Genomic DNA, 12784 nt, shown 5'->3' on the forward strand with positions numbered 1-12784 from the left:
TGCGGCAGCAGCAGGAGGCCCCATTAGCTAAAGTGGTGCTTCAGGTTAAGAACAGTTTCAGGTTAAGTACAGACCTCCGGAACGAATTAAGTACTTAACCCGAGGAACCACTGTAGCTCTAAATGTTACTGCCACATTTTTACGCTGGCTCACAAAAGGATACGGTTGAAGCAATAATGTTTTAAGACTAGTTCAAAACAAAAACATGACTCTGCTTCCTTTGTTGCTCCAGAAACTGAAGCCAAATCAGCTGCATGGAGAATGAAATGGAAGACAGCATCCTAAACCAAACTTGGATCTATTACATTGAGCCGGCAGACATAGGGTACAAGCGGTATGCAGATAAAAATTAAGGTTAAAGCTAAGAAAGTGAGAGAGAAAGGAAAGGATGGGACTGAGTTCCATCACTATAGCTGAGGATGGGAAATTTGAATTTAATGTTGATGCTAGTAATGAATGAAAGCCAGGTCAAAGTTCCAATGGTCAGGTACAAGGGGGAAGATGGGGTGGGGTGGGGGTGCAAGGGACGAATCTGAGATACAGAACTCAGAAGAAGAAGTAGCAGAAAAATAAAGTGAGAAACTGGGAGAGGCTGATCAATATGGTTGACATCAAATCATCAATACGAGGAAAAATAAAAAGCAAGATTTTTCAAATGCAACCAGATTGTAGCTCAAAAAAAACAGCAAAAGAGATTCACCATTGCTGCCACCACAGCAGCAACAGTGGGCAATGCAATCCTTGGAGGCCAAATTTGTTGCCCCTGCGGATTCTGCCATCCAAGGTGGTCGCCTCACCTTGCCTCATGGGTGGACCCCTCCCTGCTTGAATGCAACATAGGCTATTCTCATTTTGGCTAACAACCCAATTATGGCAAAGACATTCCTTTTATGATCTTCACTGATAATCATTGCCTAGAGGTTGATGGTGGACACATTGATGAGTTGACTGTTGGAACCTTATACCAATTATCTAACCTTTGCAGTGGCTCCATTTAATCTTCAGGAATAATGTACTTGTTTTGATATATGAATTGCTGTGCATGAGACTTGTACTTGTTTCTCCCTCATGTCCTCTGCTGCTGTGTCTGAGAAAAGACATATCAAAGTAGCCTTTGCAAAGCCTTTGCATTGGCTTTCATTTTCTACAGTTAAGTCAGTATTTGGGTATGAGGCAAGGTTCTTTCTATGCTTCATATGTTCTTCAACCAGAATTCCACTGGACATACTACTACCGTTGATGATACTGGAAATATCAAGAATGTTGTAAGGCCAGGATTAAAACAGTCATTGAACAACTTTCATAAAATAGATGATTTGGACTTGCTTTTTCTGAACTGCAGCAATCCATTGCTAAACTGCTTTTAAAACCAATGGGTGGATCAAAAGCAGTCTGTGATATAGAATCAGGTAGGTAGTCATGTTGGTCTGACACAGTAGGAAAATGTGTGTGTGTGTGTGTATAGTCCACTAGCAACTTAGAGACCAACTAAGTTTGTTCTTGGTATGAGCTTTCACACTTCTAAGGTGCTACTGGATAATTGTATTATATATGCTGTGTATTATATATTGTATATATAATTGTATTATTGTATATAATTGTATTATATATGCTGTATATATGCTGTGATATAGAATGTTGGTCAGCTATTCAAGGGCTCTTCCCATGTGAGCCTGAGCAGCTCTTTTGAGCCTAGCTTTATCAGATGCATAACTGCATCATACTGGTCTCTATACTACTGAACTCTCTGAGAATTAACAGGGCAGAAAGCAGAGTCCACAAAAGCTTAGGTGACTTAAAAGGAAATAGAAGGGATGCCAAGTGAGCCATCAGCAACTTAACCATGTGATAAACCCAGAGGCAACTCCAAAGCTGCTATGCCACTGCCTATGGAATCTGCCAAGGGACCAGATGCTCTTGCTAGAAAAAATATCTTCCATGGCTCGGCATCTGGATCTTTTGAGGAAGAACAGGATAAATTGCATTCACAATTGTATACATGTATTAAAGCACAACACACACTTTTTAAAGTTCATAATTGAATTAAATTACACATTCACTGTTTCAAAATGAATATGATATGAAGTGGGGTGCGAATATGATGTAGCAAGTTTTAGGTTAGGGGGTTTTAAGTACACATTTTCTTTCATTTAACAGCTCATTTGCACAGATGTTACCTGTTACAAATGTGTATATTATAAATGCCAGTGTTTCTATATTGAAAACCATATTGCAACAAAACCACGACCAACTTTTTAGGTCTCAGAAGGATTTTCTTGGTTAAATATAAATATTATCTTAATAAATTGAAAAGTTAATATACCTTTTAAAGAATAGAAATGTTATTGGCCAAACCCCCAGCTCATTAACACATGCCCTACTCAATTAATCTAAAAGACTTAATATCCTGATCGTTTATAGTATTCAACTTTAACTTAGCTCAAATATTAATGAGTGTCATGGAATGAAACTGAATCTGAATAAGGCAGCCTATATACAGAGTGGATGGGAGGCTATTACGGTAGTTAAAATATTTCTAGACTATAGCAAGTAATATTTGCTAAACATGCTAACATTTTAATGGACAGGTTTTCACAGTTAATTTTCTCTCTCCATGCAATGTTATCCAAGGATGAGCTTGCGCTAAGTTCTAATAGATACAGATACTTCTTCTCAGGAGTTCATAGATTCATAGAATCATAGAGTTGGAAGGGACCCTGAGCATCATCTAGTCCAACCCATATACGCAGGGATCAAACCTATAACCTTGGCATTATCAGCACCAGGCTCTAACCTATCTGGTGGCACCCACTACTGAAATTGGTTTCTTCCCCCTGTACCTTCCCCGTGGAGTTTTTCCCAGACTCGACCCCCCCCTCCCGCAACCCTCATAAACCCCTTGCACTCAAGAGTTGATTTCCATGTTTCACACCCCTATCTACCTGCTCTCAACTTTGCCCTCTATAAACATTTTGCCATTATAGCATTTTTAAAAACCCACTTTTAACTAAGTATATTTATTGTATGGAAGGTAGATTTATGGCACAGTTCTATGCCAACCACTTGAAAACTAAGTGTTAGTGGGGGTTTTACTGCCAAGTAAGTGTGCACCGTATTGCAGTCTTAATTCTTTTGCCAGTAATATAGAAAGGAAATGAGGTGGCCCTCACCTTTATAGAGGGGGGGCTATTAAATCTGTATCTTATTCAAGTCAATATGCAATACAAATAGTGTATAATCCTTATTAACATTAAATAATATTAATGGTAACAGTAATTATTAAGGTAACAATCCTTATTCCCAAAGGGTAATTACCTGTCTGACAGTTTTGCTACCATTAGCTGTCTGACAAGTTAGAACAAGCACATTCAGTAGGTCTCTCAGTTATTTCTCATTTTACTAATAATTAACCAATAGTTAAATGGAAGAAAGCATGACTAAATATGTTAAATGCTGTTGCTTCCATTGTTAACATGTTAATCTACAGCCACTTGATGTAAAAATAAGAGTTGTTAAAAGAACTGAACTTGAACCAGACCATGGAATATTTATATCTCTCTGTAGTTCTTTAATGAGTTATGTCCTTACATTTTTATGTCTATAGCTGGTCAGAGCACTACAAATCAATGCTTCTTTCCATCACTCCTACATTTGACTATAATTTACAGCTCAGCAAGAAGACTCATGAAACAAGTGCCTATTTTACTTTGGCAAACTAATTCTAGCTAATCAAAGCTTTCCAGCAAAACAACTCAGCATGAAACTCTGCAAGGAAAATATGCAGAGAACAAAGCTTTTTGTCAAACAACACATCTCAAGATGTAAACACATATGTCTCTTATAGGAAATTTTATCGCTTCCACATTAATCGGCACACAAAAGGAGTATTCTTGTCGCAGACCTGGTGCAACTGGGGAGCCATCGTCACTGGAAACAAGAGCCTGATTAGGTTCCCACACAGATATGAATAGACTTTCCTTTTTTTAGTGCAATGCCGCCTTTCTTATTTCTTAAGAGCAGACTGGCAATTGTAACTGTTCAGAAAAAAAGCTCCAAACAACTCTCCTGAATTGTCTTGGAACTTGGACATTTATTTCTTCATTTCTGGCTTCTTTTGTTGTCACAACCCAATAACATCTATTATCCCATCTGGTTGTCCTCTTCTGGAAAGCCTGAGTTAATCCACAGCTGTAAAGATGAACAAGAACTTAGCAGGCTCCGAGCACACTAAGGTCTCTTATCTGCTAATGAAGTCGGCAGTCTGCGGGACAGATGTTAAAAGGATCTGTAAAATAAGTCAGTGACAAAGATCCTGACCTCTGCTGGGGAATTTTTTTTATTATTCCGGAAAAGGACATAATTGCATGGAAAAGCATTAACAATTAGAGGAACCATATCAGTGCTTTATGGATTCTGATTTCTTGCCTCAGCTTTCAAAAGAAACAGACGGTCAGTTGTTGCTATAGGGAACAGATAATGCACTCTGGTGCAAATATTAGTAGCCACAGATAATTTGTCATGGACTCCAAAGAGATGGTGCAACTGCTTCTCTTTGCTGGCTTCTTGAATGCTGGAGTATCAACAATGCAGTGTTAATTGTTGCAGTATGTGCTAGCGGTATTGAAAAGGCAGTGCTAATTTACAATGCCAGTCATAGTGTTTCCGTTTTTTAAAAAAATTAGCATGGTGGGAAACGCAACATTTTCTTTAAATGTTGCTAACAGTTCTTTTAACATTCTTGCATTTAAACATCAAACAATCTCTGACTGTTCCAGGTCTCAAAATTTTGTTTTTTTGGATGCTGCCTTTAAAAGAAAACTGTTAAAAAAACTATTAAAAAACCAATAATGATTTCTCTGGCCATTTTAAAAAAAAAAATCATATGAAAAAACAGTTTTTACAAACATGTAAATTCTTTTGCTCCGGACATTAGGCAAAAGTGTGCTACTAAGCCACTTCACCTCTGGAACTGTCTTTTGCCATTCACATTTTTTTTGTCCTTCTTCCCATGTAATGCGGTCCATTCAGAATGTGTAGATATGGGTACGGGCCCCTCCCTTCTACCGTGTCAATTATGACTGGAATGAAGTTGGCATTTTCTGGGAGCACCCATTCATGCAGACGTCTGGTTGGCACGATCTCTTTCTTTCATTCTCTTTTCGCAAAATCAGACAAGTCAGATGTCTGCATGGAGCCCCTTCATACAAGTCAGTCACTTCATTATCTAAGCTGGAGAAGGGGAATCAGGACTAAGCCACCTAATGCATAGGTTCACTCATAACTCTGTTCTGTTTCTACATAAATCTGTGATTTTTCTTAGATTTTCTCTCAAAATATGCATTTCTGAATGTATTTCATCTCAAAACACAACAGTGGTACAAGCAATAACAACATAAAGATGGGGACTACATAGCTTAAGAAGTGCCTAGTTCAGAGACCAGAGTGCGAGAGTCCAGTGAGCAAAGGACAACAGAGGGATTTTATTTTTATTTTTAAGGATTGGTATAGGATTATCTGTTATTGAATTTGTTTTAATATGACTGAAATGAGCTTCACGGCATGAAAAATATATAGAAACTATTGCCTTGATACAAAGCCCTGCAGATTGTATGATACAAAGAAAAGAAATTATTATTATTATTATTATTATTATTATTATGACCCTTCGTAACAGATAGCACTTGACAGGGTTACATAGGCAGTCCTGCATAATTGGTTTTCCTCATTCATTTCAGTGGAGGGCAGTTGTTCTTGTACAATGCGTTTTATGAGCCTGGAGCTGATCCCTCAGTTGAAACTAAAGTGGGCTTGTGGGTGGAGGAGCATGTATGTGCATCAGGACCTCTGCACCCACAGCCCCTGTAGGAGTGACAAGAAAATCCCCTTTGTGGTTTACATAGATAGGGTGCTCTTCAACAGAGGGCTTGACACTTATTTTTCTAAACTGCAACTTTGACATAGTAAATTGAGGGGTATTGTGCTCCCTGAGAACAGCCAAATTACATAGGGCAGATTCAATTATGATGTTTAAATATAACTTCCTTGAATTACCTGTTCACAACCAGTTTACCATAAAATCGAAAGCAAAGCCACAAAAGTACACTTGGATAAACCACAAATAGCTGCCAGCCGCTGCGGCAATTGAAAGAATTTGGCACTTGGCCGTTGCCTCTACATACTAGCATTTGCTTCCCATCTGAAATAAAGCAATTGTTTTATTAGTGTTATTAAATTTCAGCAAATTTCTAAGTATAACGTAACCCATCACCCTATAATGGCATATATTTACCGTAACAGCATCAGAGCTGACAAAAAGTTTACAAAATGGGAATTTACATAAATTTGAAATGAGTGTGTGTGTGTGTGAGTGAGTGAGTGAGAGAGAGGAGGCAGTTTCTAAGATTTTATCAGCACTCTGAAGAAACCAAAGAACAGAAGCCTTAAAGGGTTACATGGATAGCAGTTAGAGGCATGTAACCTGGAGCTGGCTCCACTCCATGTTGTGCTTTACAGAACATAGTAAATGGGCTGCAGCTTTTGCCACATTTGAGAAACTGATCAACCTGCTTCTCACTCAAGAGATTGGGGGTGAGGCAAGGACCCCCTATTCTGAGCAGAGCACACAGGGAAGAAAATGTATTCCTTTCAGAGGTCCTTAAATATGTAGGCTTGTCCATTGTTATTTATTTATTTTAAAATATTTCTAGGTCATCTTTACGGACAACAATGGGCAAGGAGTTCCAGAGTCATCACGGAGAAAGCTCTCTCCCTTATAGTCACCTACACTGACCTAGAAGACAGGCACACCAAGAGGGCCTTCTTTGTTGATCACTGTCAGGAAGATAGGAACCTCCCTGTTCTGGACAGGTTTCCACTCCCTCTAAAGGAGCAGGGACATAGCTTTGTCACTAAAGGTCCAAGTGATCTCTGTGACTAGGAGTGCCTTTTACCAGCTTCAACTGATACACCAGCTATGGCTGCACCTGGATTGAGATCACTTGGCCAATGTGGTCCCAAACATTGGTAACCTTGGTACTAGATTACCACAATGTGATATATGAGGAGTTTCCCTTGGGCCTAGTCTGGAAAGACCAGCTGGTGCAAAATGCAGCAGTTAGACTGCTGATTGGAGTTGATGGCAAACAGCATTTGACACCTCTCCTAAAATATCTGCACTGGCTGTACATATGCTACTAGGTCATTCTCAGGGTTCTTGGGCCCAGCACTGACTGCACTCTTATATCCCTTCTTAATTACTGAGAGGATCCAGAGGAGTGCTGTTAGTTGTCCCGCATGTTACAGACACCCAACTGGCCTCAACTAGAGGTTGGACATTTAGTGTTGCAGATCCCATGCTGTGGAACACCTTCCTAGCAGGGAAGTATTAAACTGAGGGGGATTAAGTAGCAGGCTATATGCAAGATCCTTCTAATCCCTGTATGCAATGTTAAAATATAAGACAGACTAGCTTCCTGTGTTGAGGTGATCACCTGGGTGATGGGCAATCAAGAGAATGAGGAAAAAATGGGTTCTGTGCAAGTTGGCAAATTGGTGGAGCCCCTCCCTCAATCCAGAGATCCCTGAGTTTAGAGTTCAAAGGGGCTGTGTTGCGACCCAGAAGTAAAGCAGCGAGCTTCAGAGCTTGCCAGAGCAACCTTTGAGAGCAATGCTTGATTTCTATTTGAATCCAAGGCAGTGGCGGAGGAAGGGGGCAGGGGGCGGCCCACTCTGGGTGCCATCTCTGAGGGGGATGACAAGAAGGCACCCCACGGGGGGCTCACCTCGTCGTTCCTGGGCATGGCGGTGCAAGCCACTGCCATCGTACCACCGCAGCCGCATGCGGAGGATCCTCCGCTCATGGCTGCACCTTCTGCAGCCATCCGTACAGCGCTTGAGTGGTGCTGTTGGGAAACCACCCAGCGGCGCATGTGCTGTACGTACATGCATGCGCGCTGCCGCTTGAACACCGTATGGATGGCAGTGGAATCCCTCCACCACCACTGCAGCCACAAGCAGAGTATCCCGCCGCATGGTACATAGCGGTGTGCACACATGTGCCATACATATGGTGTGCGTGCATGCACCACCAGGAAGTTTGCCCCGCCCCACACACCGGGGGCCAGTTCTTCTTCCTTCACCCCTGATCCAAGGCTGCAGCTATGGAAGAAACAAGACCCTTTTGGGGTGTTAATGCTATGAAGCCCTCCATTGTAGGCTCAGGTTGTTATAGATGTGTAAATAAGTCTCCTAAAGACAACACAGTCTCTACTGTGCCCCATTTCAAAAAGAAAAAGGAAACCTAAGTAAGCATCTGGAACCGTTGGAATCTTCTACTGCTCAAAGACTGGGATGGTGTGAAACAGTATTATGATATAGTGGTGTGTGGGTGTGGGTGTGTAAGCCAAGGGTTCCATGGAACAGAGGAAATTGTGTGAAGCCACTCAAAGAAGAGAGATGAACTTAGAGTTCACACGGAGCTCAAAGTTTCTGAAGTCTGAGCAGCATGCAGTTACACATGGAAAGAGGCTGACCTCTTCTGTAATATAAATACAGAACAATATATATAGCAACATTCCCTCTCCATATATATATATATATATATATATATTTGCTTTCGTAGATTTTCACGGGTACAGGAATGCAGGTTTTGGTGTCCTCGGGTGTCTTCCTAGACACCCCAACTTTTACACGGGAAGACACCCGAGGACACCAAAACCTGCATATATATATATATATATATATATATATATATATATATATATATATCACTCCTGATGTCCAGAAAGCAATATTTCTTCTGAGTCCGAGTCAAAACAGTAAATTGGAAGTAGAAAGGAGAGAGAATTTTGCTATATTGAAAATGGAGCTCCTAAACTCCGAAGTGCAGCTCCCTCATGAAACCATCTTGAGGGTAAGGCAAAAACTCACACTGACTCTGTGGCTGCGCCTCACCTCATTTCACTCATATTTTTTTCAACAGACTGAGTGTTGCTCTGCTGAGAATATGATGCTAAACCACTTTTCCTGTCGAGTTTTTTAAACAGGGCCTCTGAGAAAGGGTTTGATACAACTCAATGACTGAAGTAATACCTTTGTCCATCTGAGCATTAAATGGCCCATTGAAATACAGCTTAGCTTGAAGGAATTTTTCAGTAAATGGTGGTTTCTAATTCCCCCCCCCCCCAACTCTTCTCCCAGCTGACTAGATTCTGGCTTCAAAACTGCAGTTCAATCACTTTCAGCTGCCTCTCAGGTCAGGCCTTTAGCCAGTGTTAATTAAATATAACCCCTTTAGAATACTAGAGGTTAACCGAGAGCAACAAATTGGTCTTCAATACAGAATCTAGCACTATTCAAACAAAAGAGATTTGTGTGAGAGGCCTTCTTTGCTTATATTGTCCTTAATGCATTAAATATATAAGGGGGAGAACAAAGGATTATTTCTTTTCAGTTTGAACTGGTAAAAGCATTAAAACATATTTCCTGCTTTGCATATGATTTGTCTTTAAAAAATACACACCATAAAAGAAAAGTGCTGCAGCAGATAGTTTTGCAACTACAGCAGCACCATTCCAATTTGATAAAGTGAAACTGTAAAAAAAGAAAATCAATGCACCAGACTGACACTTTTCTTTCCTTATATTCCTCCCTGCAGTTGTTAGAAGTTTACATTTTACGTATTTCATTTGTTTTGGTCTCTAGTCAGCATAGACTTTCATATACCTTCAACTGTACATAGTTAGAATTAGCTGTCTGTTCCATACACTTGGACTCAACGCCACGGCTGAAAACTAACTGAAATTGTCTTTCTTTCTCTTCCTAATGATTTCAAATGAGTATTGTTGGCTTTTCAGAATGAGTATTTGTTTAGCGCTCTGTTAAGAAAATTAAATAAAATGGGGGTGGGTTTTTTTGTTTTTACAATTGTCCATAGCTATCTGAAGATTAAGGTAAGCTGAAAGGTTTTATTTTAAATGCACAGCAATTAGCCTTGTCTCCATGAACATGACTTTACTGTAAATACTCCACCTTGACTATCCCTTTGTCCCAAGTTTCCTTGAAGAAAGCAACCAAGCGATAATTCAGCATTATTGCTGCTTCAGTGCCCTAATCGCTTAAAGAGCAGCAAAGACCCTATTGCTCACAGCCACAAGGCTACTACAGTCTCCTGGCCTAAGGCAGGCTTCACAACCCAGCAGCATCCAGATGTCAGGAGAAATATCCAGGTCCTGATGCAGCATGCCGCTCCATTCCAGTATGGCCTAACAGCTGTTTCAGCTGCTGGCATTCAACCTGCTGAATACACCGAGACCGTGGCAGACTAGGGAATAGAAATAGGGTGGAACTGAAATACTGACATTGCCCCATTTCATGTGGGTAGCACAAAAACACCAAAACATTCTATGCAAAATGCTTACTAACTTCCATTCCTTCATATATATTCTGTATTTTTAATCCTTAGGTCTGATTGCTTGGCCTGCCTACTTAGGAAAGCGATCCTGTTGCAAGGATATGATGTGGAGGCCGACAGACTGACCAGCAAACATGCAGAATCTCCAGCAATATTACCCATCACCATTGCTTTTAATTAAAAGGAATCCATTTTCACCAACTCTCAGCATGTTACCTTGTTAATCAAGCATGGCAAACTTCCTTTGCTTGAGTTACACAAAGAGATGGAGGACTGCAAAAACGGAAAAGAATACACAGCACATAGAGTTTGCAAAGCTCATAAGAAGATGGTGTTCTGTAGACGATAAACATTAAAACTATGCTGAACATATGTCTGTCTTAGTTCGTGAAGCTATCTTAAGAGCTTTAAAATTGCTAAGCACCTTTTCATCCCCTAAAGGAACAAAGAAAGAAAAAAAGAAAAGTCTGTAATGGCATGAGAAAAGGAGGGGTCTAAAATATATCTGGGTAGGAAGTCAACCATTCTTTACACTGGCTCAGTTAGTGACCTTAGACAAGCCACCAATTTCCACAAATCTTTTATAAAATGGGCACAGTAATAACAATACTTATGCACCTTGCATAGGAGTTGCAACGAGGCCTAATACCTCGCTCGAAAAGTGCTGGATGAGAGTTGCTACCATAAATGAGTAGGAAGTGATCGTTATTTGTATTTGTATCATAAATCCCGTTAAAGTTTGTAATCCTGTCCTTTGCTTTTTCACATGAGCCTTGACATTTTAACAAAATTCTTCTTGAAGGTTAAAATAAACACAGCCTCATACCAAGTGCTTGCTTATATTCACACCTTGTTATTGTTGCCTCTGCCTTCTCTCTCCTCCCTGCATTTCCCCCCCCCCTCCTTCTGAGCTGAGATCATTCCAGTCATTAAGTTCCTTGGGGCATAAATGCTTTTTATACTTAGGCAACTCTGTAAAAAGCAGACTCCAACTTTATTTTCCAACATAAACTTTAAAAAAGAGAAGGTGCGTGTAGGGGAAGTACTTGGGAGGGTTGTAGCTGGGGAGAGGGAGATAACCCTCTTGTATATCCCCATCCTCATTATAACCCTGCAGACTTTATATGTTCTTGGATGGATTCACCCTTAGAAGGACTTGACTGCTTCTCTGCCTGGTGTTGCTTTTCCAGCCATGCTGCTGAGGCCCCAATCCACTCCCCAGTTATGAGCTCAGATCTCAGGTCATAACACCCATGATCCTAACCCAGCCTTGATTTTTTTTTTTTATTTAGTTTCAAAGTAGAATAAAAGAAGTGAAATTTCAAAACAGATAAAAATAAAGAAAGGGGCAGGGGGGAAGGGATTAAGTCTTTTAAAATTATAACGCATACAAAATCCAAAAGAGAAATCTGCATGCGTGTGTGCCAGTGTCCAATCCTAGTTCATAATATAGTTTGAAATTATTGGGTTATTTTCCATTTGCAGGAACTGAAGGACAGATAGGGATATTATAAATATATGCTGGCTCTACTGATCAGGAGAAGCTTTATCACTCAGCTGGGGCACTTCTGGGGAAAAGAGCCATTCTAGCATCCCATTCAATTAACATATCATTAAAAATAGCTTTTCCCCACTGAGGTTGCTGTGTTACCTGATAAGTAAACATATTATATGTAAAGTGTATACTATGTATGTATAGATTGTGTAAAAGAGTCTGTGTATAAAACAAGAATAAAAATCCTGAAACACTTTGGTTGGAAACTAGAAAATTGAATATTATAGCTATACAGTGGTACCTCTGGGTTAAGAACTTAATTCGTTCTGGAGGTCCGTTCTTAACCTGAAACTGTTCTTAACCTGAGGTACCACTTTAGCTAATGCGGCCACCCACTGCCACCGTGCTGCCGTCGTACGATTTCTGTTCTCATCCTGAAGCAGTTCTTAACCCAAGGTACTATTTCTGGGTTAATGGAGTCTGTAACCTGAGGTGTCTGTAACCCGAGGTACCACTGTAGTCTTCAGCTGCATCAAAGCTTTCAAATAATTCCAATGTGCAAGTTATTTAACAGACTTTGCCTATAGAACATACACAGTATATGCTTGTCTAGTCAGAAGTAAACCCCACAAAGTTCAATGGGGCTTACTCCTAGATAAGTTTACAAAGGATTGCAGCAACAGAACTGTTAGATATTTTCAAAACAGTAAAAGTCACACCTAAACATTGTCTAAGCTTTTTAGATTAAAATTTTCACATCTGCTTATTAGAAATCTCAATGAATTTCAACCATCAATGACGGAGTATAGATACAAGTGGTGAAATCTGTTTCTAGGGACTTTCTCTCTTGAAACATTCATTTCAGGGAGATCTGAGTG

At 40.1% G+C, this 12784-nt stretch overlaps 1 protein-coding gene and 1 long non-coding RNA gene across 15 annotated transcripts in view; one reads left to right on the plus strand and one right to left on the minus strand.

The window, feature by feature from the left end:
• The window catches only part of LOC309378177, a 116166-nt gene extending 105383 nt beyond the window's left edge, over positions 1-10783 (plus strand). For both annotated transcript variants that reach the window (XR_014171845.1, XR_014171846.1), the window contains 2 exons: positions 233-334; positions 10463-10783. This is a non-coding gene — a long non-coding RNA (uncharacterized lncRNA). The remainder of the gene's footprint in view (positions 1-232; positions 335-10462) is intronic.
• Positions 1-12784, minus strand: part of SOX6 (SRY-box transcription factor 6) — a 451295-nt gene that overhangs the window by 65154 nt on the left and 373357 nt on the right. The window lies entirely within an intron of this gene.

Source organism: Podarcis melisellensis (genome assembly GCF_964234715.1).
Source record: "Podarcis melisellensis genome assembly, chromosome: 1".
Classification (NCBI taxonomy): Eukaryota; Metazoa; Chordata; class Lepidosauria; order Squamata; family Lacertidae; genus Podarcis; species Podarcis melisellensis.